Raw genomic sequence first — 24309 nt, forward strand, 5'->3', positions numbered from 1 at the left:
TCCCTACTTGGAACCCTTAAAGGATTTCTCACTATAGCTGGAAAAGGATCCACTCTCCTTCTCATAGCTCTGAAGTCTTGTGTGGCCGGGCGCCTGCCCCTGCTCCTTAGTCTTCAGCAACTGAATCTCCTCTGCAGTTCCCACTGCGCTCTGGCCACAGTGCATCTGTGTGTTTCTAGAAGAGATCAAGTTCTTCTCTGCCCCTTGCCCTTTGCACGGCCATTCGCTTACCCTGGATGCTCTTTCTGTCTCCATGGCCACCTAACCAGAAGTCAACTCCCCTTCTACCTCAAACTTCTTCCCTCCCTCCCTCTTTTCTTTCTTTCTTTCTTTCTTTCTTTCTTTCTTTCTTTCTTTCTTTCTTTCTTTCTTTCTTTCTTTCTTCCTTCCTTCCTTCCTTCCTTCCTTCCTTCCTTCCTTCCTTCCTTGAATTGAACCCAGGGGCACTTTACCATTGAGCCACACCCAGCACTTTCTATTTTTTATTTTGAGACAGGTCTTGCTAAGTTGCTTAGGGCCTCACTAAATTGCCAAGGCTGGCCTTGAACTTGCAATCCTCCTGCCTCAGCCTCCTGGGCTGCTGTGATTACAGGTGTGCACCATCACACCTGGCCTGCTGTATTTTCTTGACAGCACAAGTCACAGTGAGAAGCCACGTGCTTTTCTTGTTCACATGCTCACTGCCTATCTGTCCTCGCTATAGTTTTGATTCCACAGGGCTGGCCTGTGTCTGCCTTCTCTGTTGTGCATTCTCAGTACTGAGAGTAGTGTCAGGCACACAGTAGGTACACAGTAAAGATTTGCTAGCTGAATAAAGATCAATCATCAATGAAAGTAATGTCTAAACAAAAATGTCAGTCAGTGGATAAAGGGGATTCCAACATATGGTCCCTGCAGCAACCTGTTTTCAATCCATTTACTCTTAGAAGAAATCTACTCTCTTTTGCCTCCTGTCTCCAGGGAGGTTTACATCCGGGAAATGAGAACGGAAGTGACATTCAGTGAAGACCTATCAGAAGCCAGGATTGGCTTGTAGAGATAACCACAATGGTCCTTATTGTGGATTCACATGCTGGTACCATCCCTGCTCCTTATGTGACGTCCTTTAGGTCAATTAATCTTTTGCTTGAGAAACAGCCAGCTATGGCCACTGGGTTGGGATTTGAACCCAGTTCTCTGTGTCCTGAAAGCTCTTCACCCTACCACCCTATATATCACCTGAACAGCTCCCGTCACCGTGCGCTCACGGGGTTCAGGCTTAGCACTGAGGCTTTAGGTAAAAATTCAGTAGATTCATCGACTGGGATCAGAACCCAGGGCCGATGATTGTCACCCCGGGCCACTTGGCCCATTCAATAGCTGTGACCTTCCTTTGTCTTTGGGCTCTGGTTTGTTCTCCTGGGAGGAGACGCTAGTGCAACCGTGTCCGTTGCCTCATCTGCTGTCATGGCACCAGCGGCCTGGGAAGGTTTTGGGTGATTCATGTGAGAGTGATGTTTGCAGCTGAGAATTCGAATCCTATCTGCTGTCTGAAATGTTTATTGCAAAACCACTGACTCATTGATATATGCAGGTAAGTGTGGGTGTTGTGCTGTGCCTCCTGGGTTCCATCCTGGCTCCGTCACTTCGTTGCGGGACAGTACCTCTGGAAGCCCGCCTGTCCATACCTGTGTGTGCACAGACACCTGTGGCCTCCCTCATGGCTTGTGATCATGAGCTCCATGGGGTCTCTCTACCCAGCCCTCCCAGGAGCACTGGCTGTTGGAGATATTTTGACCATAATACTGAGTTAAACCAGAGGACTGTGAGTCAGACTGTCAGAGAAGACCCTGGAGAGAGGGATGGGAAAGGACCCGTGGTCCGACCACCTAGGAAGGCGGTGGATTCACCAGAGCAACGTCATGGCCATTAACATTCTCTACCTCTGTAAAATAGCAGTGATAACTCTCACTCATGGGCATAAAACTGGGTGAAAACCCCTACAAGGACAATGATACCAGTGGTTAATATTTATTGAATACTTAATATTTTTAGGTATTATTCCAAGAATTGAAGATACATTAATAGTAAGGAAGTACACAGCAGAGGCTGTTATGATCTTCATTTTAAAGATGAAGGACCGGTGGCAAGTGCGTGTTGGGGATCTCAAAGGAATTAATTAAATATGTGTTAGATGTTGAGATCTTTCAGGGGAAGGAGCGTCAGAATCACTGGGATCCAGTACACAATAAGTATGTGATACGCTTTAATTGTTGAATAAATGACAGAGACTGAGGTTAGTATTCTTTTTCTGTAAGAGCCCAAATAGCAAACATATTAGTCTTTGGACTCTATAGGGTCTCTGTTGCAATGTGTCAACTCTGACATAAACAGTGCAGAAGCAGCCAGAGACAAGATGGAAATAAACTAGCGTACCCAGGTTCTAATTAAACCATTTCTAAAATAGGACAGAGCTGGTTTGTCCACCTCTGAGGTATGTGCTACTGGTACTGATGTAGATAAAAATACCACTTATTAGATGCATTCTATGAGCTGGGTACTGTTGTTAAGTACTTATATACATTATTTCATGAGATACAGATGAGAGGTAGGCAGGTTTAGATAGTGTATCCAGTCGGTAAGACCACAGCACCCAGACTCAGGAGACTCGGTTAGGATTTTGAACATTATCCAGGTGAAAATGTAAGTTAGTACTCAAAGTCTGGCTCGAGGGAGCTGGTTATAAATGCAGACTGTTGGGCCCTCCTCAGAAATCTTGAATCAGAACATAAGTTTTCACAGGATTCCAGTGATTCTCAGGCATGCTAAAAAGCCAACCAGAGGCTCCCGATCGTCACATTCAGAACAAATGCTGTTCACTATGCAGAAGTGTTTAACTTTTGTGAATAACAGAGCTAAGCTTTCCATCCATCTTGTGGGTGTCAACCTGCTGCCATCAGCATATTGTCAGAACAGGACAAGGAAAGTCTGGGTGCTCCATAGAAGCTTCATTGTCTAACAGCTTCTGGAGGCTACTGGGAACATGTAGCCAAGGAGTTAATGATGTTCCAACTTCTAGGCATTATAAATGTGTAAACATGATGGTCATTTCACCAAATGAAGTCAGAATTTGGTTGTCTACACAGAGATGAATACCCAGGTGGACATTTCTCAGAGGTTCCAAATTGGACTCCAGCATATTGGTTTACCTTTAAAAAAAATTTTTTTTTTTTTTGAGACAGACCAGGGAGGTCCCGTGCAGCTACCCTAGCGATGGCTTAATCTCATTGACAATCAGCTCAGCACACAAAGGAGAGAGAGGAATCACTCTGCTATTGAGCTCCCTGCCTCCTGTCTCTGGAAGAATGTGGGCTGACAAGGACACAATTAAAAGGAGATTGATTTATTGAGCCGGAATGCTCTGGCCCCCTAATCTCAGCATCTCTGTTTCATGCAATCACCCTTTCCAAACAAGAGTCAGCCTACGCCAACGAAACTGGTCCTGGTCGCCAGGGAGCCAGAGGTGCTCTTAGTTTACCAGAGGTGGCTCAGCCCTAGAAGCTCATAAAGGAAAACCACATAAAAGAAGCCCTTTCCTGAACCAAGGCCTGGTAAGGATCTGGAATTTAGCAGGGACAGACCATCTAAACAAAAAGCAAGTGGTAGTAATGAAGGCTGCGCCCTTGGCTCCAGGGGGGAAGTGGGTTAAGAAGAAGAAATGGGCAGGGAGCCCTCTGTTCCTCTTGGACATAATGAAACTGTAAATTTCTGTTAGAAATCTCAGGATCATCAAGTGTCCGGAATGTTGATGGGGATGCCGGTGGGATTCCAGGGAAGAGAACAGTTCACGGATTTGCATTCAATCCTCCCTTTGAAGTATCTCACTGAACCGCTGAAACAGATCTCAGCTCTGCACATGCATAGCGTGATTTATAATTGTGGGGACCGAGAGGGGCACCCAATAAATAGCACCTCTCCTTTTCACCGGTGTTCAGGACTGATTGAGAAGAGAAACAAAAGACGGGGACAGATGGAGGTGGAAAGACAGCATCATCTTTGTCACCCATAAAGGGGACGCCGGAGAATGTCACTTACATCTGTGGGCTGGTAGATTTCTTGACAGGAGCCCCCAATCCATAAAGTCTGGCTGTTTCCACTCCCAGCAGCTGAGAGAGGGTGGGCTGGGAGGAGGGTGGTGGGAGATGCTCCCTGTGGGCAGGCTTGCTCCCGAGAGGAAGAGAAAGAGAAGGCTCTGGTGCCACCTGCCCCATTTCTCTTTCCAGATTCATCAGAATAAAACCATCAAGGCCTCCTCAGGGGTGGGGACAGAGAGAAACCCGGAGTGAAGCAGGCCCTCTCCCACAGGGAAGGAATCACCAGGCGGGGAAGGAGGACCTTCCCCCTTCACCATGTTTTGAGATTAACGCCAGTAATAATAATAACAGTGATGATTCTAATAACCGGTATGGAGGAAGATGTCAATTTACTGAGCACGACTCTGCTCAGGTTCTGGGAAGAATACCTTATCTCATTCAATCTTCACAACTCATTGGGATAATTTTTTTTTTCTCTCTCTCTCTCTCTCTGCAGTAGATCAGAAAACTCAGAGAGGTCGTTTAACTTGTTCAAGACACACAGCCTGGCCGTGCTGGAGCCGCAGCACCAGCATGGCTCTCCCAGACTCCAGGGCCTCAATGAAGCAGCGGGCCTCACTGTATCTGCTGAGCGGATGAAGCGAGTGAATAAAAGGTTTAACTGAGGGTGACAGGTCTAGAGGTCTGACTGGCACGGGGGCATCTGGGTGAAGCATTGATAGGCTTTCCCAACTGAGAGGCTGCTTCTAAGGACTTTTTCTGGAAAGTTCTGGCCTTGAGGCTCTGATTTCCCTTCCAGGTGGCCAGTGGCCCAAACACAACTGGCCAGAGGAGCACCTGGACATCTCCCTGCTCCTGTCCAAAGGAGATGGGATAAACCTTCTGGGCCTGAGCTAGAAATCTGACTAGTGGTTTGCAGAAGAGGAGAGCAGAGGGTGGCTGGCCATTAGCCTCCCCTCCCTGTGGGGGTTTCCCGGCCTCCCGTCCATCTGGCCACCACATTCTCTGAGATCCCTCTCACCACTGGGCATTCAACAGAAACCAGAGCCCCTGAGCCCTGGCTTGTTCTCAACTCCGTGCGACTTGGTTTTGAATTCTTGCAGCACCTTGGTTACAGGGATCTGAGCTTCCTCCCTCTGGGAGAGGACCCAGCCCCCTGTCCTGCTGTCCCCTGCCCGCTCCTGGCTTGGCCCTCACCCTGCCTGCCCTTCCCTTGGCTTATCTTAATCTTCCTCTGGAAACTCCTGTCACTTGGCATTTTTACCAGTTTCCTTCCTCGACCTCAGCCTCTCCCTGCTCCACCCGCCCCACCCCAAGCTTCCTTTGCTTCTCAGCTTTCTTTCCAAAGATGTTGAGTTTCTTTTTCTTCTTATTTGGTCCAATGTCACCTGACAGGGTGGCTGAAGCAGCATGGTGGGATAGAAATATGTGCTAGCTCTCCACAGTTTTTTTTCTTCTTTCTTTTCTTGAATGGGGCATTTGCTATCAGTTTATGGAGTTGAGCTGAAAGGTTAAGAATTTTCCACTTAAAAATCCATCTCTTCAGATTGGAACTGTTTCTTTTCTTTTCTTTTCTTTTCTTTTTTGTGGTCCACATCTCTACAGACCCCATGTACACAGACTTTCCTGGGGAAGGTTTCTAGAGAAATGTCTGTCTAGAAAGTTCTGCTTCTACTTGAGCCTTGTGGAAGCTGAAAGAGTCCTTTTGTCCTCTTCAGGATTCTCTCTTAGAGAAGTCATGTCAAAATGAGGTGCTGACGATGTTGCTCCAGGTGGGGATGAGACCAAGAGGGTCAGGCCTAGGGTCCAGCTGCACTTGAACCCCTCCAGGAGAGGCCTCTATGGAAATAACTGTCCACGGAACAAACAAGGCACAGAACCTTATTGATGGTGTCCAAACCGTCCTGTGAACCTCGGTACATCCAGGCTCAACCCCATGGAGAGCTGCTGTCTTAAGCTTCCTCTGAAGGAATGTGGAGAACGCTGTGGTACCCCCACCGTCCTCACCAAGCGGCTGCAGCCATACTCGGGCTGCCTTGGGTGTTGCATGCTGGGGACTCAGGGCTGTCCCTTCTCTGCATATTTGCTTTCACCCATAGGAGTCACGTTGCTGGGGAAAATAAGTGCTATGCCCTCTTCTTTCAATTGTACCCTGCGCCTGCATCCAATGAGCAATCATCAGGGATGAGAGGGACACCCCTGTTTCAATGTGGGATCAACTCTGTAGCTGCTCCCAGTGGGCTCAGGCTTATGCTAGCCCCCAGCTAAGAGGGCATCTTGGCTTACTTAGCTCCTCCTTTTCCAATCTGCCCTCCTTACCACCTCAACAAGTCACATGTACCCAAATCCTTCTCTCAGGCTCTGCTCCCAGGAAACCAGCTCGAAAACAGACTCCAAGTTCAAATCAGCCCAAGGATCTTGCCCCACCAACGCCCACACCTGACTCTCAGTCCTCCCTCTTCAGGTGAGGAAAGACCACACCCACCCAGAGAAGCAGGAGAGACTGCAGGGGGAGACACTGGCCCCAGCTTGGGAAAGGTCTGGACTCCGTGACCCTGGCTTGCTGGAGCTGCCACAGTGGAGGGTCACCGGCCTGTGCTAGTGCACGTTGGCTGGATCGAGATGGACGGTGTACCAACATAGGGTGGGCACGTCTAGGAGGAAGAAAGAGGAGCCTCTCCGCAGGAGCTGGGCTCTAGGTTCCCAAGAAGAAGCAGCAGCTGAGATGGAGGGAGCGCTTGGTAGGCCGGCAAGAGAAGAAGAGAGATGAGGAGGAGACCCCGGCTGTTTATCCCTGACCTTTTGGCCATCCTGAGCGGACGCTCCATCCCATCCATCACAGGCATCTCTTATGGGGTGGGGTCGGGTGGATGAGGAGGGATTCAGGGCTGGTGTATTAGGAGAAGGGTACAGGAGGGTGGAGGAAGGGCCCGCTTCTCCCAGAGCCCCCTGCTTACTTTCACCTACCTCTCTACCTTGTCTGACCCCTGGGATGGGGAATCCTTCATCCCCCTCCTCGCTGGGAAGCCTTGCCCTTTGATTCTCTCTACCTTCCTCCATGGCCTGGCTCCTGAATTCATTCAGTCCATAGGAAGTGCCTACTAGGGGCCGGGCACTTCTCTAGATCTGGGGGTTCATGAGCAAATTGCTGTCCGCCATTGTCACTCTCAGTAAACGTGCAAAGAGGACAGGCAGCTGTTGGTGAGCACTGTGATAAAAATGGAAGCAGAGTGCCCTGCGCTCATTACCAGGCTGCTTTTGTCTCTCTTGCTGTGAGTCTCATCTGCCCTGAGAAATTGCAAGGGCTTTGGGGGTTGAGATCCCATCCGACACCTCTGTGCTGCCTCCGAGCAGCCTGTTCCGGGCCTCACTATCGTAAGACGTCAGCGCGAGCTTGTTGATTTCCGACAGAGATTGCACTTGGGCTTTTGCATTTGGGACCCACTGAAGGGTTCAATCCCATCGTAGCCCCTGGACTTCATCTGCTGCAGGATGTGTGTGCGGTAGAGCAGACGTGGTCTCCGGGGCTCATGCTGCTTGCTGGTGTGTGGCCTGCAATGTCTCACCCTCTGTGGCCTCAGTTCCCTTCTGTGCAGGACAGAGAGGGTGAGGATCCTGTCCTTCACAGGGGTGTGGAGGGTACAATGAGATGCTCCATCCTCCACAGCAGGAGGGTGCTGGGTCAAGTGGTCATTTTGGACAAAGTTGTGACCAGCAGCAGAGGACCTGAAAGAAGACAGACCTGAGGCTCAAGTGGTCTTGGCGATTGCTTCTGGGCTTGATGGATCCCTAGAGCAGGTCTTTAGGAGCCAGCAGAGGCAAATGGCAGGAGGAGGGCTCTGATTCCAGCCTTCCCACCCCCGTGGCCTGGCTTCCTGCCTCCAACAGATACCCTTCTGATGTCCCTGTTTTCCTCCTTACTTAGGCTTGAGCTCCCTGCTCACCTTGGCTTCCTCCTCTCTCTTCCCCTCTATGCAGAGCCAGGCTCCCACCTCCTGTAATATTTCTCTCCGGCTCTCATGGCTCCAATCCTTGGCCCGCTGCCAGCACCGGGTCCTCCCTGGGCCTCTGGTGGCCAGTGTACCTGCCTTGCCAGCATCTCGGCTCCAGCATCTCCTGCCTACTGCCCATCTGGCCCACGCGAGGCCCAGCTTCCTCAGGAAAAATAGCTCAGACTCCCCCTGCCGGCATCCGGAGCTCTCCGCTCTGCAACCCACTCCACCTTCGCACCTTCTATCCCTGCCACCTGGACGCGTCCCATCTGTCCCTGGCTCCAAGCTTTCCTCACGTCATTCCTGCTGGTAAAGAGGCCACGCTCACCCTGTTCTTCAAGGCTGAGCCAGACGTAGCCCCAGCGCCACCACTGAGCCGGAGAGGACGCTCACCTCCGCACTTTGTACCGGAATCTTGAACCTTCTCTATGACACTTGGGTCCTGCTCCGTGGCCCAGGGATTCCTGCGCTTTCATGATGTCAGTGAGGAAGCTGGAGCTCCTATGGAAAACCATGTCCTTTGGGAACATCCTTCCTAAGTTCTCTCTGGTGGTCTACCCACTCCCGGATCACCTGGGATGTCACAGATGTGTGAACCTGTATGACGCAGGGCCAGCGGGAGGAGTGAAGCAGGACACTTGGCACAGCACAAGGGATGACTGTGGTTGTACCACGGAAGCGTGGGCAGGGCCGGGGGCAGGTGGTGAAAAGCTATACGTCCCACACAACGCTTCCTTTTTTGGGATTCTCCAAACTTGCAGCAAAGATGACATTCTTGAGCAAGAGGCACTTCTGGGGAACCCAGGGAGGTGCTGGTTCTTACATCTGTGACATCCCGGGTGACCTGGGAGTGGGAAGACCATGGCAGCATGACATGGCTTCTTCAGGGACTGTGGGAGGGTTTGGTTCCCATGAAAGATGGGGAGTGTGGTTTCTAGTTAGCTCCATGCTGGTTTTATTGCCTGGCGGCCTGGGAGTTTTCGGATGGCATCCAGGATGGGCTTCTCCTGTCTGGGAAGTTCTTGGGGGAAGAACCCTAAAATCCTCCTTTTTGATATCTCCAGCCCGCACAAGCAGTTGTTGATTCAAATTGAGACACTCAGAGGACAGGGAGTGGAATGTACAGGCAGGTTTGTTTCTGGTTTTACGTTTGATTTGCATTTTGACCACGGAAGATACATACACTCTGATAAACCTGCAGACAGATACAGAAAATAGGGCTCAGAGAGGGTGAGTGAAAACATCAGATCTGGGTCTCAGAGTTCCTGGCTGAAAGTTTATTGGTCTGTTAAGTCTTCCAAACCAGGCACTCTGGTAAGTTCCTATGATGCGACTCAGGCTGAACAGGGAGAATCTGGGAAATCAGGTTGCAGATCTCTGTATTGACTCCAAAAGGAAAATTTTATAGTTCGAGAGTCTGAGCTGATGCCAGGACCCTCTCTCCTTCTTGACAAAATCTCCGCAGAACATCTTGGCCATGCGTAAAGAGCCAACAGTCACCAGGATGCGCAAAGCAATTCCAGGATCCCAAAGCCTAGAGCCCTCAGAAACCATGAATCATCTGAACCCCTGGAGCAGGGCACTCCAGTGCCTTAGAAGTTTGGAGAATTTTCAGATGGTGTTCACCCCACCCAGAAGGTAGCGGTTGTTGTTGATAGGGTGTAATCTACAACCCACAGCCTTCCCTACTGTGTGTGCATCGATCTTTACACAGAACCCCGTGTGGAGTTGGTATCATTTCCTCTCCTTACAAACGAGGAAATAAGACTCTGATTAAATTACTTGCCCAAGTTCCTGCAGCTGGTGACGGACAGACATGGAATTCAAGTTCACATTCGCTCTTCATCCAAACACTACATTCTCAGCCACTACACCCTCAAGCCCCTGAGTAGACAGTGCTGATGGAAGGGGGCTGCCTAAGGAGGCAGAGGGCCGGATGCCAAACGTCTAGGACAGATAGCAAAGCTGTCACAGTTGAGAGAGGAGTGGATTGCTCCCGAGCAAGTGTGGGGCTGCCCTGGGGTGCCAGGTGGCTTCACCCTGCAGCCGGAGAAGGATGAGACCTCATAGGAAAACGGACTCAGGATGAACCCTGCCAGAAAAGTCCACTCCGTCACCAGCCCCATCTTAGGTCATATTTCAAAGACTGGCTCAGGGCCACTGGCTGGGGTGCAGGACTGTGAGATCATGGCTGAGCAATCTGACTTTCAAATACATAAGGACCAACTTGGGAGTTTTATCACTTTTCTGCCGCCCAGGCATGAAGTCAACTGGCCTGTGTGTGACGAGGAGAGTCTCACTTGTAATTAGCTGGGTGGGTTTCTTTCTTTTTTTCTCTCTCTTTTTTTAATGTTCTGCCTAGACTGCGGTGCGCTGTGCGCCCGCCTGCTCCCTCGAGCTGCCCCGCAGCAGTAGCGGAGGTGAGTCATAGCCAGAAAATCTAGAAGGCTCGTGGGGGGATGGAGAGCGGTGGAGAAATATAAATTATTGTGATCGTCTTTCAGGCACACTCCAGTTAATTATTGCACATTTGCCAGCTGCATAGCGCCTTCATCCACGCAGAGCCAGAGGTGACGGTTGGAGAGGGAAATGAGACGTTCCCTGAAGGGGCGGGCCCGTGGCAGCCCCCGTGGTCTTGGAGGGAGGCTGGGGTGAAATTCCCAGCACCAGCTGGAACCTGTGCAGATTTGCTCGCAGACACTTGGGTGTGAGAAGCCTCACGCTTTCTTTATTTTTCTAAAGCAAATAAATCTGGCTTTGTTCTCCACCTGCCGGTGCTGGCAGGAAACCCGTTCCTAGTTATGTCTTTTTGGGGCATGAGTGGGAGGGAGCTCTGCCTTCCTTGGGGACATAAGGGATCCCAGGGAAACAGGCTGCTCAGCAAGATCTAGGGGCAAGCGTTTGGCCTGGGTTCACAAGGGGTGAAGCCTGGCTGGTCATTGGGAAGTGCCGTTTGAAGGAGCCACATTTTCTTCCTAGGTGCACGCTCAGCTGTCCCCATCCCTCCTCCCTGGCTGCAGGTTCTGCCCTCAGAGACTTCCAGACCACCGCCTTTCCCTGATCTCAGGGAAGCTGCATAACAGCTGGGTTTGGGTTACCTCTCCTTAGTCTTGGCACCAGCAGGATGCTTCCCCTCCTGGGCCATCTCACCTCTTTAGGCTGAGGGGAAAGGAAAGCAGATAAAGAAAAGCACAAGCTATGTTTAAGTTTCTCCTTGGTGATAAATGACGCTGTCACTCTCTGGGCTTCTTCTTAGCAAGGACAAGATAGGACCACTCTTCCCTGACTTTCTTCTCCCCTGCTGACTGGCCCTGAGCCAGTTATTTAAACTCTCTGAGACCTGGATTCTCCTTTAAAGTCAGGATATGCAACCCCCAGAACAGGAGTACCAGGAGGATTCAAGGGTATGTCATGGGTCGGTCACAAGGCACAGATTCAAGCCTGGAGGTGGAAGATGGTGAGCTCCCTGAAGGTGCCTGTCGCTTCTCCATCCTTGAGGACAGGAACGCAGTTTATCCCAGTCTCCTCGGCAGCTGGTCACTCAGTGGGTATCCAAAAATGTTTCATTAGCTGAATGGCTGTAAAAGGTGATGGTTGAGGAGGGCTGAGAGGACCCAGCCTCCTTCATCCACCCGGACACCTGGCCCTCACGCTGCATGTCTGTCTATCTACATGCATCTCCGGATGTGCAGCGTGTTCCTCGATGATGTCAAGACGCTATCAGCCGTGGTAATGGAACCCAAGACTTGGATTTGCTCTCCCTGGGCACCAAAATCCAGACCCGTGTAAATGGAAGACTGTATCCATCTCGAGCACAGGCTATTTTTTTTTAATAGGTATGTGCTTCTCCATTGCCCAGCCTTTCCTAAAGGTTCATTTCTGGGACTTTCTGTCCCTTACTATCTTGACAGCAGTGAGGTTTATAAGGAGGCGTGCTAAAGGGAGACTTTGATGGGCCTCAGAGAAATCTCATGTGACAAGCGTGTGACTTTCTCTTGGGTGGTCAGTGGACAGCACAGGCACACAGAGCCAAGGTGGCTTCTCCACTCAGTCATCTTGGGATGCTCTGACATGATGGAATATGGTCTCCAGGCACTGGTTGGGGTCCTTCCAGGTACTGGCCAGCACCTCCCTGCCTCCCCACTTTCCCTACCTGACACAGATGTGGTCCTGACATTCCTGGGCTCCTCACCCGATTCCCATATCCTCCAGCACCCACCCCTCTGATCCAGTCATTCTCCTGCCAAGCCAGGTGACCCTGATGTAGGGATGGGCCTATCTCCCCTGTCCCCCCACCCCCCACTTTTCCTTCCTGTTTTATGGTTAAATTCTGTACTCTTTGCCTTTCAAGCCCTTTCAGAATATCAAGAAAACTATTTTGAAAAGGAAAAAAGTGAAGCATACCCTGTGTTTAGGTTTTCATAATCCCACCTCTTCTCAAGGTCATGTGATGTTCAAACTGACCCTGGGAAAGGTCTGCCTGGCATGAGAAACAACAACACCCAGTGGGTTCTTGTCTTAGTCTGTTTTCTGTTGCTATAACAGAACACCACAGACCAGGTAATTTATAAAGAAAATTTTCTTATAGTTCTGGAGGCTGGGAAGTCCAGGCTCAAGGTGCTGGTGTCTGGTGAGGGCCTTTGTGCTGTGTCATAACATGGTGGAGGGCATCACGTGGTGACAGGGTGAAGGACTTGCCAGGCTCCTCCTACTTTTCCAGAGGTGGAGTGGGGGTGTGTGTGTGTGCCTGGCCCTCTGTTTGAACCCCTTCTCTCTGCTCCTGCTTCTATCTTTCTTCTTCTTCAATGGTCGCTTTTTCCATTCCCAGTGGGAAAAGAAGTTTGGGAAACCCAGAGCAGAAAATGAGCTGGAACTTCAGTGGGGAAGAAACCCTTGGAAGTTGTAGGAGGAAGGGACCTGTCAGGGCCTCCAGTGCCTGGTTCTCACTGTTAATGAAATTGCAGAAGCTGATCTAAGGGACACTGGCCCTCACCCCGACTAATCGATGCCTTCACATCCAGGGCCACATCAGGACGTCTAGGAGTTTGAGGTACTTGTGCCTCTGTGGGCCTCTTCCTCCGTAAAAGCCTATGAAAATAACTTAATGGACTGGCAGAGGTCCTAACCATTTCATTCTTTTCTGATGTAAGAAAAAAAATTTAAAAAAAAAACCATTCAACCCTATAGATTTGTTCATTTTTCCTATGGATTGTAAAGAAATGAAAATGTTTCTGGAGTTTCCTAGAAGCAGGTGGGCTCTGGGCACTGTGCCCACCTGCCTCTTGGAGGAGTCTGCCCAGTGCTCACAAAGTGAGAGGAGATACGGAGTCTGGCTGGAACCGGTCAGTGGTTTTGACACCTGTCTGGTGTCTAGATGCAACTTCTCTCAGCTGAGACTGAGGTCGCTGGGACACAGTCTGTGGCCAAGGCAGAAGCCAGGAGTCTGTGGCCTGGATCTGATGGAGCACACAGAAGCCTGCGTCCTGCAGCCCCGAGCCTGGCTCTCACACTTCTGCACCTGCGGTTTCCTCATCTGGATTTGTCGTTCCTCCTTTAGTCCTAGACCTTGGCTGAGTCCTTTCTCCCAGCCCAGGGTGTGTGAGACTGAAGTGGCACACACGGAAACCCTGTGCTCTGTTTGGGATCAACTAAGTGAAATTGCCATTTTGTGGATCAGAAATCATTGCCAACATTTACATACGAGTTTCCCATCTCACATGTGAGTTTTCTGGTCTTGTGACAGCTGATCTCTCCAGGAGGCTATCAGTGCTGAGTGGTAGAGACTGTGACTTGGACATGGTTGTGTCCCCAGCAGCTAGGTCACTGCCTTCTAAGTTCTTGATGAGTGAGTGGGTGATTTAGCCCAAAAGGAAGATCACTCTTATGACACACTCTCTGTCCTGTTCATTCTGTGAAGTTTCTCGAACTTGAACAGGTGCTGTGATCTGTCTCCCAAGAATCCAGGTGTTGGAAACTTGGAGCCTGGTATGGTGATACGAGAGGTGATGAAATCTTCTGGGTTCCTACGCCATCAAGAGAACATCTCTTTGGAAAGGGATAATGCTGTCTTGGAGTGAGTTCTCTCAAGAGTGAGCTGTTGTAATCCTGAGCCCGCCCCGAATCTCTCTCTGACTTCCCATCTGGTGATATGATCTCTCGCTCCTGCACATGCTCCTGCCATGATCTATCTGCATGAGGCTGTCACCAAATGATGGGAATCCCAATCTTGGAATTTCAGCCCCAAAAACTGTGAGCAACTTTCTTTATAAAGTAGACTGCCTCTGGTAGTTCATTATAGTAACATAAAAGAGATTCATACAAGAGACATCAGAATTTCCTGGAGGGTTTGGTAAAATAGATCCCTGGGCTCATCCCAGGGTGTCTGGCTCTGGAGGGCAGTTCTAACAAGTTTCAGGTGGGGCTGCTGCCGGCCACCCTGCTTTGAGAACCACTGCTTTAGATTAATAGTTCTCTCCTGGGATGGGAAGAAGTTTAGTCATGAGTATTTTAAAAAATACAAAAATCCCTCCTCTACCAGGTTGAATTGAGTTCCCCCCTAAATTCATGTCCACACAGAACCTGTGGATATGACCTTATTTGGAACTAGAATCTTTGCAGATGTGATGAGATTAAGATACGGTCATTCAGGATCTGAGTGAATCCAAAGTCCATTATGACTGGTGTTCTTAGGAGAAGAGGGAGAGGTGGACACAGAGACGAAGACAGCAAGACCCTGAGTGAAAGCCATGGAGACAGAGATTGGAGTGATGTCTCTACCAGATGAGGAATACCCAGGACTCTCAGTCACCCCAGAAGACAGGTGAGGAGTGTGGGGACAGCTTCTCCCAGGAGCCTCTAGGGGGAGCCAATCCTGCCAACACCTTCCTTTTAAACTTCCAGCCTCTGAAACTGCCGGAGAATTTCTGTTGTTTTAAGCCATCTAGTTTGTGATAGTCTCTTATAGCAGCCCTAGGATTAAGCCCCGAAGACCCCAAAATCCAAACCAGAGCTATTCTGCCCAAGGGGCCACAACCACCCAGAGGTGCCACATGGAGCAGTTCTATGGGGACCTGGTGCAATCACAGGTTTCTAGGTTCTGGCCCCAAGAGTCTACTTTTGTAGCTTGTATCTGTGTCCTGGAAATCACATGTTAACAAACCTCCCAGGTAATTAATTGGCATTAAAGACCTTATTTAATAAAACAGGTCAGGGTGGAGTGGGGCAAGGTCCGTGAAATTGTAAAGTAGGCAAATCATACCTTTGACTCTATAAACGGAGGGATCTGACATTTTTGTATCATGGATCCTTTGGCAATTTGAATATGTCCTTTGGCAATTTCCATCTGTTGAAGCCCACAGATCCATCTCGGGAATAAAATGTGACTCCTGGAAGAATATGTGGGATGGCAAAGCAAGCCAATTATATTGAAATATGGCAATAAGAATATTTTTTAAAAACCCCAGTTTTCCTATATAATACTATATTAACATAGGACAGAAGTTAGCAGCGGGTCTATTGACTACTGTACTTTTGAAGTGGTGATGAATTTTCTGGCAAACTGCAGCTGTAAAGTAATAATAATAATAATTAAAAAAACCTGTGATTTCTATCCATGTGATGTCACAGGAACTGCTTATATATGCCTGTGATTTATGGTCTGTATTCATCATCAAATCCATTTCAGTTAGAATGAGAAGACCCAAAGATGAAATTCGCCTCCAAGTTCACGGTCCCATTGAAGTCTACATTCCAAGTCTCTTAAAATCCATGTACCTCAAGCTAAGGATGCCCGGAGGTCAGCTCCAACTTCCCCACATCTGTGCAGTGCCCCTGCCACCCTGCAAGCCCACAGCCAATGGAGATTGTTTTTCTCTCTGTTCATATCTAACTGTCCTCAGAGGCTACATGGTAGGGAGGACTACACGGGGGTTTTAGAGCCAGGTGATCCGTGGGTTCAACTCCCTCCCACCCAACTTAGTAACTGCATAACCTCAATCCAAGCCTCATTGATCACATTCATATCAACCTTGTGGGTCTAAGTCGAAGTAAAGATGGTGTTTATAAAGTGTTTGATCCACAGTAGGTGCTCAATAAAGACTAAATGCCATTGATTCCAAGTGGTTTTTGCCTACAAGTGTTTTTAAAAAGTATTTCCAGAGTCAGGAGACCCTTATGTTTTAATGAGAAGTCTTAGTTTTTCAGGCAAGAGATGGAGAGAGCGGATTGGATGAGAGGGGTGAGAATTCCTCTATCCCCCTGTGGTGGAGCTGGGCAGATTCATTCAACAGTCTTTCAAAGAAACTGCTAACACTGACCCACTGTATGAGCTTTTGGATCCAGAGGGACACCAGGAAGGTCTGCTGGCCTCTGGGCAGAGCTTCTGCAGCCCCCTGAGGTCTAGCCAGCCTGCTTGCTAGGAAGACTCTGTCTAGTAGCCAGGGTACTTGCGTGGCCTGGTCACTCAGTGAGTGTGGCCTGTGCCCAGCCTGGTGTGAGCCCAGGGTGTCGGGGACAGGCAGCCAGACGGATAAACACTCCGCCACTCGGTCCTGGCCTGTGCTTGCCCCACGCCTGTTCCTAGTGAAGCCCAAGTGTGTGAGGGCCTCTGAAGGATCTAACGTTGGCCTCCACTTGCCAAGTTTGCTCCACCGGCTGTGCTTTGGGGCCACTGAGGGAGTAGTCTGCAAAGCCGCAGGACAGCCCTCCAGCATTGCCTCTTTCAGGGCTCTGGGAACTCACACCCCTCTGACTGAGGGCACTGTGGGCTTGGAGTTTTACTGCTGCAGGATCTGGTGAGAACGCTCAGGTAAGCTGAGACTGTGGCCCCAGAGAGAGAAAGGGGTGCTACTCTCATGCCCTGGCTCGTGCCATCCCAAACATAAGCTTCCTGAATGTAGCCACCACTTTATCCCCACCCCCACTGATGGTGACAATAATCTTTGTGAGGCAGCATCAAGATACAAGAGGAGCAAAGGGGTTAAGGTCAGTGTCCTGAAATAATCAGTTTGTATTTCTTCCAGTGCTATCTGTGTGACCTGGGACGAGGCACTAATCTCTATGAGCCTCACTTTTTGCCCAAAGAATAGCACAGATGGGCAGTAGGGCCTCCTTATCTGTGAAATAATGGAAAAGAAGGCTTGAACCTCCCCTTCTCCTTCCACATCCCATAAAAATCCCCCAACCGTCTGACTTCAAGCTCCAACTCCCTCCTTTCCTATACCCTATCAATCCAACAAGAAGCCCGGTCTCTTCTGAGAGTTCAAAATGTACGCACAATGTACCAAGAATCACATTAGTAGACTGGACCCAAGTGTATGGTTCATTGTTTTTGTTTTTATTCTGCTTTTGGTTTTTACAGAGGAAAGAGAGGTGAGGGATTTGCACCACAGACATTTGATCAGGCGGGTCGTAGGTATTATACAGTCTATAAAATATCCTGCAGCCATTCCTCCCTGGGATCTTGTCGTCTCCTCACCTATCCAGTCCAAATCTATTGCTGACTGTGGTCCTCTCTCCCTGTTCTGTTTTCTCACCTCCTTCAAGTTCCTCAAAGCCCTTGTCCCACAGAACACTCTTACCCCTCCAAGTGGATTTTTTCCTACTTGATGTTAATAGTGATAATCATAAGACATCATTTCACATGAAGATGACATGAGATAATGTAAAAAAGTGTTTTTGAAATGCAAGGTGTCATACAAATTCATCCACCCAGACATTCATTCATGCAATGAACTTCTGTGAAGAATTTACTAGGTGCTGGGGATACCGAGAAAAACAAGATGTCTTCAGGGAATTCACTGTCTGTTGAGATGTTAGGAATTTATTGCAACAAAGTATAGTAAATATCACACTGCATTACATCTCACATGTAATGTGACAAAGAAAGAATTGATTCACCTTGCTGTAAATATGATGGAGTAGACATTGGAAGTATAATCCAGACAAGACAAGTTCAAAGTGTTCTTCTGAGCATTTTGGAGGAAAAAAAAAAAGCTATTGATTGGTCCAGTCCCTGTAATTATGTTGACAACTACTTACATCTTCTGTATGTTTACAGAGTCAGATCTGTGTTCAGAGTCAGAAATCTTCTACGTGGGCCAGGTATTTGACTTCTGAGAATCTCATTTTTCTCACTTTTCTAACTCATATGAGAATCCTCCATAAGGTTACCATAGACATTGAAAGAAATTAATTCACTCATTCATTCAACAAGCAGTAATCGAGTGACTACTACGTGCTGGACTCTGATTTAGTATGATATGCCTTGTTCACTGGCACCTAGGAGACACGCAACTTTGTGTGGGTCAGTTGTTGTTGCTGTGACCAAAATACCTGACAAGAACAACTTAGAGGAGGAAAGTTCATTTGGGTTCATGGTTTCAGAGGTTCAGTCCACGGTCAGTGAATCTGGGCCTGGGATGAGGCAGAGATCGTGGTGGAAAAGCATGTGGGAGGAAGCTGTAAGTTCATGGAGCTGGTAAACAGAGGAAGAGGAGCCAGGGACAAAATATAGTCCAAAGACGTGTCCCTAGTGACCTACTTTCTCTGTCTATACCCACCTGCCTACAGTTCCCATATCATAGGTCATTCAAATTATTAACATATTCAGTGGATGAATCCGCTGACGAGATTACAGCTCATAACTTAATCCTTCCACCTCTGAACATTCCTGATGTGAGTTTTTCAGGGGCCACCTTTTATCCGAAGTATAACAAACATTTTGGCTTCAGCCTTTCCTCCACATTGTCGTCTTTATTCAACTGCCGTCATTAGTCAGTTCTCCTAAGACTTTCCCGTGGCCTCAGGGATCCTTCAGAAAGAGGTTGCTTGGGGGAGCTCCTTGAGGATGGGCAGTCTTCAGGCCCATGGCCGGCAGGCTGAGTGGGGAGTGTCCTCGCCTCCCATCGCTTCTAGAAGAATACCTTTGATGGGTGGCTGAAATTTCTTTCTTCTTACAGTTCTGGAGTTGGTGAGTCCAAGTTCAAGGTCTATTTCCTGATTTGTAGTTGCTGTCTTCTCCTTAAGCTCTTTACATGGTCAAAGAGAGATCCTCTCTCTTGTGTCTCTTGTTATAGGGACCCCGATCCTATTCATGAGGCTCTGCCCTCATGGTCCAGTGGCCTTCTGAAGGCCCCTCCCGTTACCACCACACTGGGGGTTAGGGCTCCAACATAGGAATTGGTAAGGGTGGGGAGGCAGGGAGCGGCTACAATTCAGTCCACAGCAATGACCAAAAGTAGGAGCTAATTAAAGATGCTGAAACCCATGCACAGACATCTTTTCTTTGCTTCTTTCTGCCAAGGCCACTGGGGAGAAACCCAACGTTTTTAATGATGTCTCATTTTGGGTTCAGGATTTATTACAAATGTGCTTCCTTCGTTTTTCCTATAATCATGTCATCGAGTGGCCCAGAGATACATGTCAACAGGGCAGCCTTCTGGCTAGGAAGGGGCCCGGGATGTTTGGGCTGGTTAATAAGGAGCCCTGGTGGTGGGGAGCTGGACGGGGACTGGCAGATTCAGCAGAGGACCCTCATTAAACTATGGGAGGGGTGTAGAGAGCCATCCAAGTCCAAGGTCTGGCAGAGCTTATGACCATATGGTAGGGAACAAGAATTTGTGTGTCTCAGGAAACCTCCTCGGCCATGGGGCTGCTTCCCTCTGGCTCCTTTGTCCAGCCATGGGCTCTGTAGTTTTGACATTTGTTTTTTTTTTTTTTTTTTCATTTTGAACTTTTCTTCTCAATACAGAGAAGTGTTTTGAGTTCAGCCCCGGAGACGCTATTGTACTTGAAGCATAGTGTGTTGGTGTATATGGGACCTGAAAGCCATCCAGTGCACGGGAGTCATAGATGCAGGGCTTGTGGTTTTGTGGTGTGTGTAGGTAATGAGGTAGATTGGTCAAACTCTCAGGAACAGACCTTAACTCCCAAGCTGGGCTGCCAGCACTGCACAACTCCCAAGGGCCCTGTTCATGTAGGTGCAGTGTGGTGATCTCCACATAGTTACAGTATATGGTGATCTCCATGTGGGTGCAGTGTTGTGATCTCCATGTAGGTGCAGCATGGTGGTCGGCTCCCAAACCAGTGCTTCTTCTTTACACGTCATTCTCTCTTAGCCTTCCTCACTCAAAATGGTTGAATTAAGTGCCACTTTAAGAGCTTGGTTTGGATCCAAGGAATGTAGTCCTGAGGACTTTATCAGGAATTCTGTTGTGGAGACGGACCCCTGGGAGCTCTGTAGCCAGTGTTGTCTGCCCGACTGCAAGACGGACTCTGCTCAAAATGGCCCTTATTAGGATGGAGAGGGGAAATTGGAGGAGATCTTGCTTCTACGACTTTCCCCCTTCATTGCTTCTTCCAGCAATATTCCAGTGTCAAGGTCACACAGAGAAATAAGGATGGCAATATGGAGTAAGACATAGGAACCCCAACTTTCACCATTCACTCCTTTGCACCCCTTGGTTCCCTATGGAGAGATCTTCACTCCCCACAGATGGACACTGAATGGAAATAAGACTACTCATCTGATAGTTAGGCAAATGCCCCATACCCCTTCATCTTTATTATAGCCCCCATATCTGCCACCATTACAGGGCTTCTGGGATGCAAGACAGATCTGGAGGACTGAGCAGGTTTCCTATAACCTCCCTCTAGTGCCAAGATTGATCTGTCAGGAGATTCCACTTGTTTCTCCATCCAGGGGAAGCTATGTTGGAGCTGGAATAGACCAGATGAGATGGACACAGCTAACCGGCTAGGTAAGAAGATGCCAGCCACAAGTCCTGCCCTTGAGCATGCACAGGAACTCTGCTCGTAGTAAACCAGGATCCAGCCAATGCCTTATCCCCAGGATCACAAGCTAGGAATTAATCCTGACTCCTTCTCTTTCTATCCCAGACCCACCATCCACCACGTCCTATCAATTCTACCCCTAAAATGTCTTCTAGATCCACCAGCTTCTCTTCCCTCTGTCTCTGCCTTGGTCCAAGCCACTGCAACCTTACCTCTTGGATTAACTGCATCTTTCTGGGTCTCCCTATATACCTTCTGCTCACTCATCATTCATTAGCCACACTGCTGCCAGAAAAATATCTTGAAATGTCTAGCTGGTCAGGTACTTCCCTACGGAAACCTTTCAATGGTATTATGTTTTGAATATGTGCTATCCCCAAAAGCTCACGTGTGAGACAATGCAAATATGTTCAGAGGTGAAATGATTGGGTTATGAGAACCTTAACCTAATCATTGGATTAATCCACTGATGTGGATTAACTCAGTGGTAATTGTGGGCAGGTGAGGAGTGGCTAGAGGAGGTAGGTCACTGCCGGGGGGTGTGTGTCTGTCTTTGGGGTATGTATTTTGTCCCTGATGAACAGAGTTCTCCCTGCTTCCTGACTGCCGTGTCCTCAGCTGCCATGCCCTTCCGCCATGATGTTCTGCCTCAGCTCTGGCGCAGAGCAATGGAGTCAGCCATCTATAGACTGAGACCTCCGAAACTGTGAGCCCCAAATAAACTTTCTCTCCTCTAAAATGTTCTTGTCAGGCCTTTTGGTCACAGCAATGAAAATCTGACTGAAACAAATGGCATCCTCTGTCCTTGGGTAAAAACTATTTTCATCTGGGATAACAACATTTCTCATCCCTCACCCCGTCCCTGGTGTTCTGATTTGGACCCAGGGATGACTTCCCTCATCTGCCAATGGCTTTGCTCTCTCTTCCTTGCCTTTGGCCAGGGGGTTTGGCACCTTTAGCCCTGCCCACAGCCCCACCCCCTTCTGTCAGACTCCTCGCCACCTTCACAGGCTCAGCTCAGCTGTCACTTTCTCCGGGAATCCTTTCACTTTTGTCTGGGTGGCCGGTCCTCCTATACGTGTGTCTGCAGCGGCACAGGTCACCTTTGTCATTGCCTGTCACCTCACCGTGCCCCTGTGCTTCCAGAGTGACCTTTGTCATCAGCCAGAGCCTCCCTGCCTCCCGCTAGGCATAGCACACCAGGTCTCTCTCTGTTCTGGACCACGTGGGTTCACTTCACCTCCTTATGAGTTTGCCGAGAGCAAAAGAGAAGGACCCTGGACGCCATAAGGGATAATGTTCTCAACGGCACCGATTCCTTTTAACTTGGAGACATTCCATGTATTACTGGTTGTTTTGTTGGTCCTCAACAAAGCCAAGCTCTTCGAGGGGCGATTCCATGGGGTAGTGGGGTAGGGATTGCTTCTCTGGAAACCCTCATATGGAGCACAGTGTCATCTCCTTTCCTCTCAGGGTGGACGTGTTGGAGAACCCGTGGTGACTTCTTCCTCTCTGAAGCATCCGTACTTCAGTCAAAGTTTTGGCCTAGAACGATGTGCTATCAATTAGAAGAATTGTTGCCCCGTTCTTGACAGAAAATTGCTTCTATTCTACAGCACCATTTCCTGAGCACTTACTGTGAGCCTGGTTCTGCTAGGTGATGGCACCCTGTTCTCAAAAATCTTACCTGTCCCTTAGTTCTATAGGAGTGGCTTATGAAATGTTCAGAGTTGAGAGAAGGGAGAGAGTGCAGACAGGGTCCCACCAAATTCAGAGGAGCAAGCAAGGCGTGGGTCACACTTGCGTAGGCAGGTCTTCTGAGTGACAGCATGCAAGCTGGTTCCCAGGCTGTGACAGTGCTAAGTGCGAATAAGGCAATGGAAAACTTCAGGTTCCCCCCAAATCTCCACCAGCACCCCATGTTCCTTGTGCAATCACCTCTTCCTTAATGCCTCCTAAAGTGTTATGCAAACAGGTCCCCTTGACCTTCACCTCCAGGTTGTTGCTTCAAACCACTGCTTGACGGACACTCTGGGTCAGCCTCTTTCTCCAGTTCCTTGTTAATTCCCCAAAACCCAACAGTTGATCTTTCACTGGAAACTGGGCAATACGGGGTTGAATCACGGGCACAGAAGGATACTGGGTTTCTGCAGACACATGGCCCTGTGTACACTGTGATGCCATATTGTCATTCAAGCCCCTTACTTCAATGCATGGAAATGTCTGCAAATGCTCCAGGAACTGAGCAGGCTGATGGGTTAGCCCCTTCGTCCTGCAGACACTTGGCAGCTTTTGCAAAGCTGACCTAACAGGGACCTGCCCAAGACAGTAGGACAATGAGAGTTTCCACATTATTTATGACAGCCTTTCTTTGTGTTGTAAGTGACCTCTGTACCCTGTTTCTGGAGGGAGGCTTCACATGCTAAGATGCCAGGAAGACATATAGGTATGGAATGATGGAGGTTTAGGGGTGGTGGGTGGGGAGGATTTGGGGTGAGGAACAGGTGTTGCTCTTGAAGCCATTTGCAGTGGGATGGGGACATCTCCATCTAAGAAGATGGAAATCAAGTTTTCATTAGTAGATTTGCCTGAGAAGCACGGCGACGATGAGATTAGTAACAATAGCTGTCTTTTTTGCTAACTGGGGATTTTGGGAGGTCACAACCAGGACTTCCTCTTTCCCTTCTGATACTGAACTAAGACAAATGGGACCCAACTGTCATCTTTGTGGCTGAAACAAGTTCTTGATGCCAAGAGCCCAGGAGGGCTGCTGGCTTCCTCTCCCCTAGACTGGACTGTGGAACACCCAACCTGAGCACAAGGCACCTGCTTCTCCAGGGGGAGAAGGATGGAGAACGACAGGCCCTGTCCCCCTCTTGGGATACACGCCCATAGTCCCAGCTACCTAGGAGGCTGAGGCAGGAGGATTACTTGAGTCCATAAGTTCAAGAACAGCCTGAGTAATAGGAAGAGACCCCCTTCTCAAAAACAAACAAAATCCAAAAAACAATAAGGAAAAAGATGCTTAGACGACTGCTCTCGTTTACAGTCCAATAACTCACTGTCTCCCCAGGAGTGATGGGACAGGGGACCATGGCCAGGTGTGTTCAGGGAAACTGTCCCTCATCACGGGGGACATTGGGAGGGGGGCAACTTGTCTCTCCCGAATATTCCAGCATGTTTTTGTCATAGTCGGCCCACCGTCCATGTAGGGTGGAGCTGTCCCTTTGGGGGAGATGAGCCCTTTGACAGGGCAGCTCTGACCCGGCAGGAGGCTGCTCTTCCCACACAACCTCAGCTCCTTTGAGGATCCTCCTTGGGCCGCAGGTGCACTGTGCCCTCAGAAGACTCCAGAAGGAAGCACACCACACATTAGTTAAATCATCTTCAGGACATCCTGTTCCAGGCTGAGAAGTTATTCCATTTCCTGCTTCCTATCCCAAATGATGGGG

The sequence above is a fragment of the Spermophilus citellus genome (assembly GCF_964194105.1).
Source record: "Spermophilus citellus genome assembly, chromosome: 10".
Classification (NCBI taxonomy): domain Eukaryota; kingdom Metazoa; phylum Chordata; class Mammalia; order Rodentia; family Sciuridae; genus Spermophilus; species Spermophilus citellus.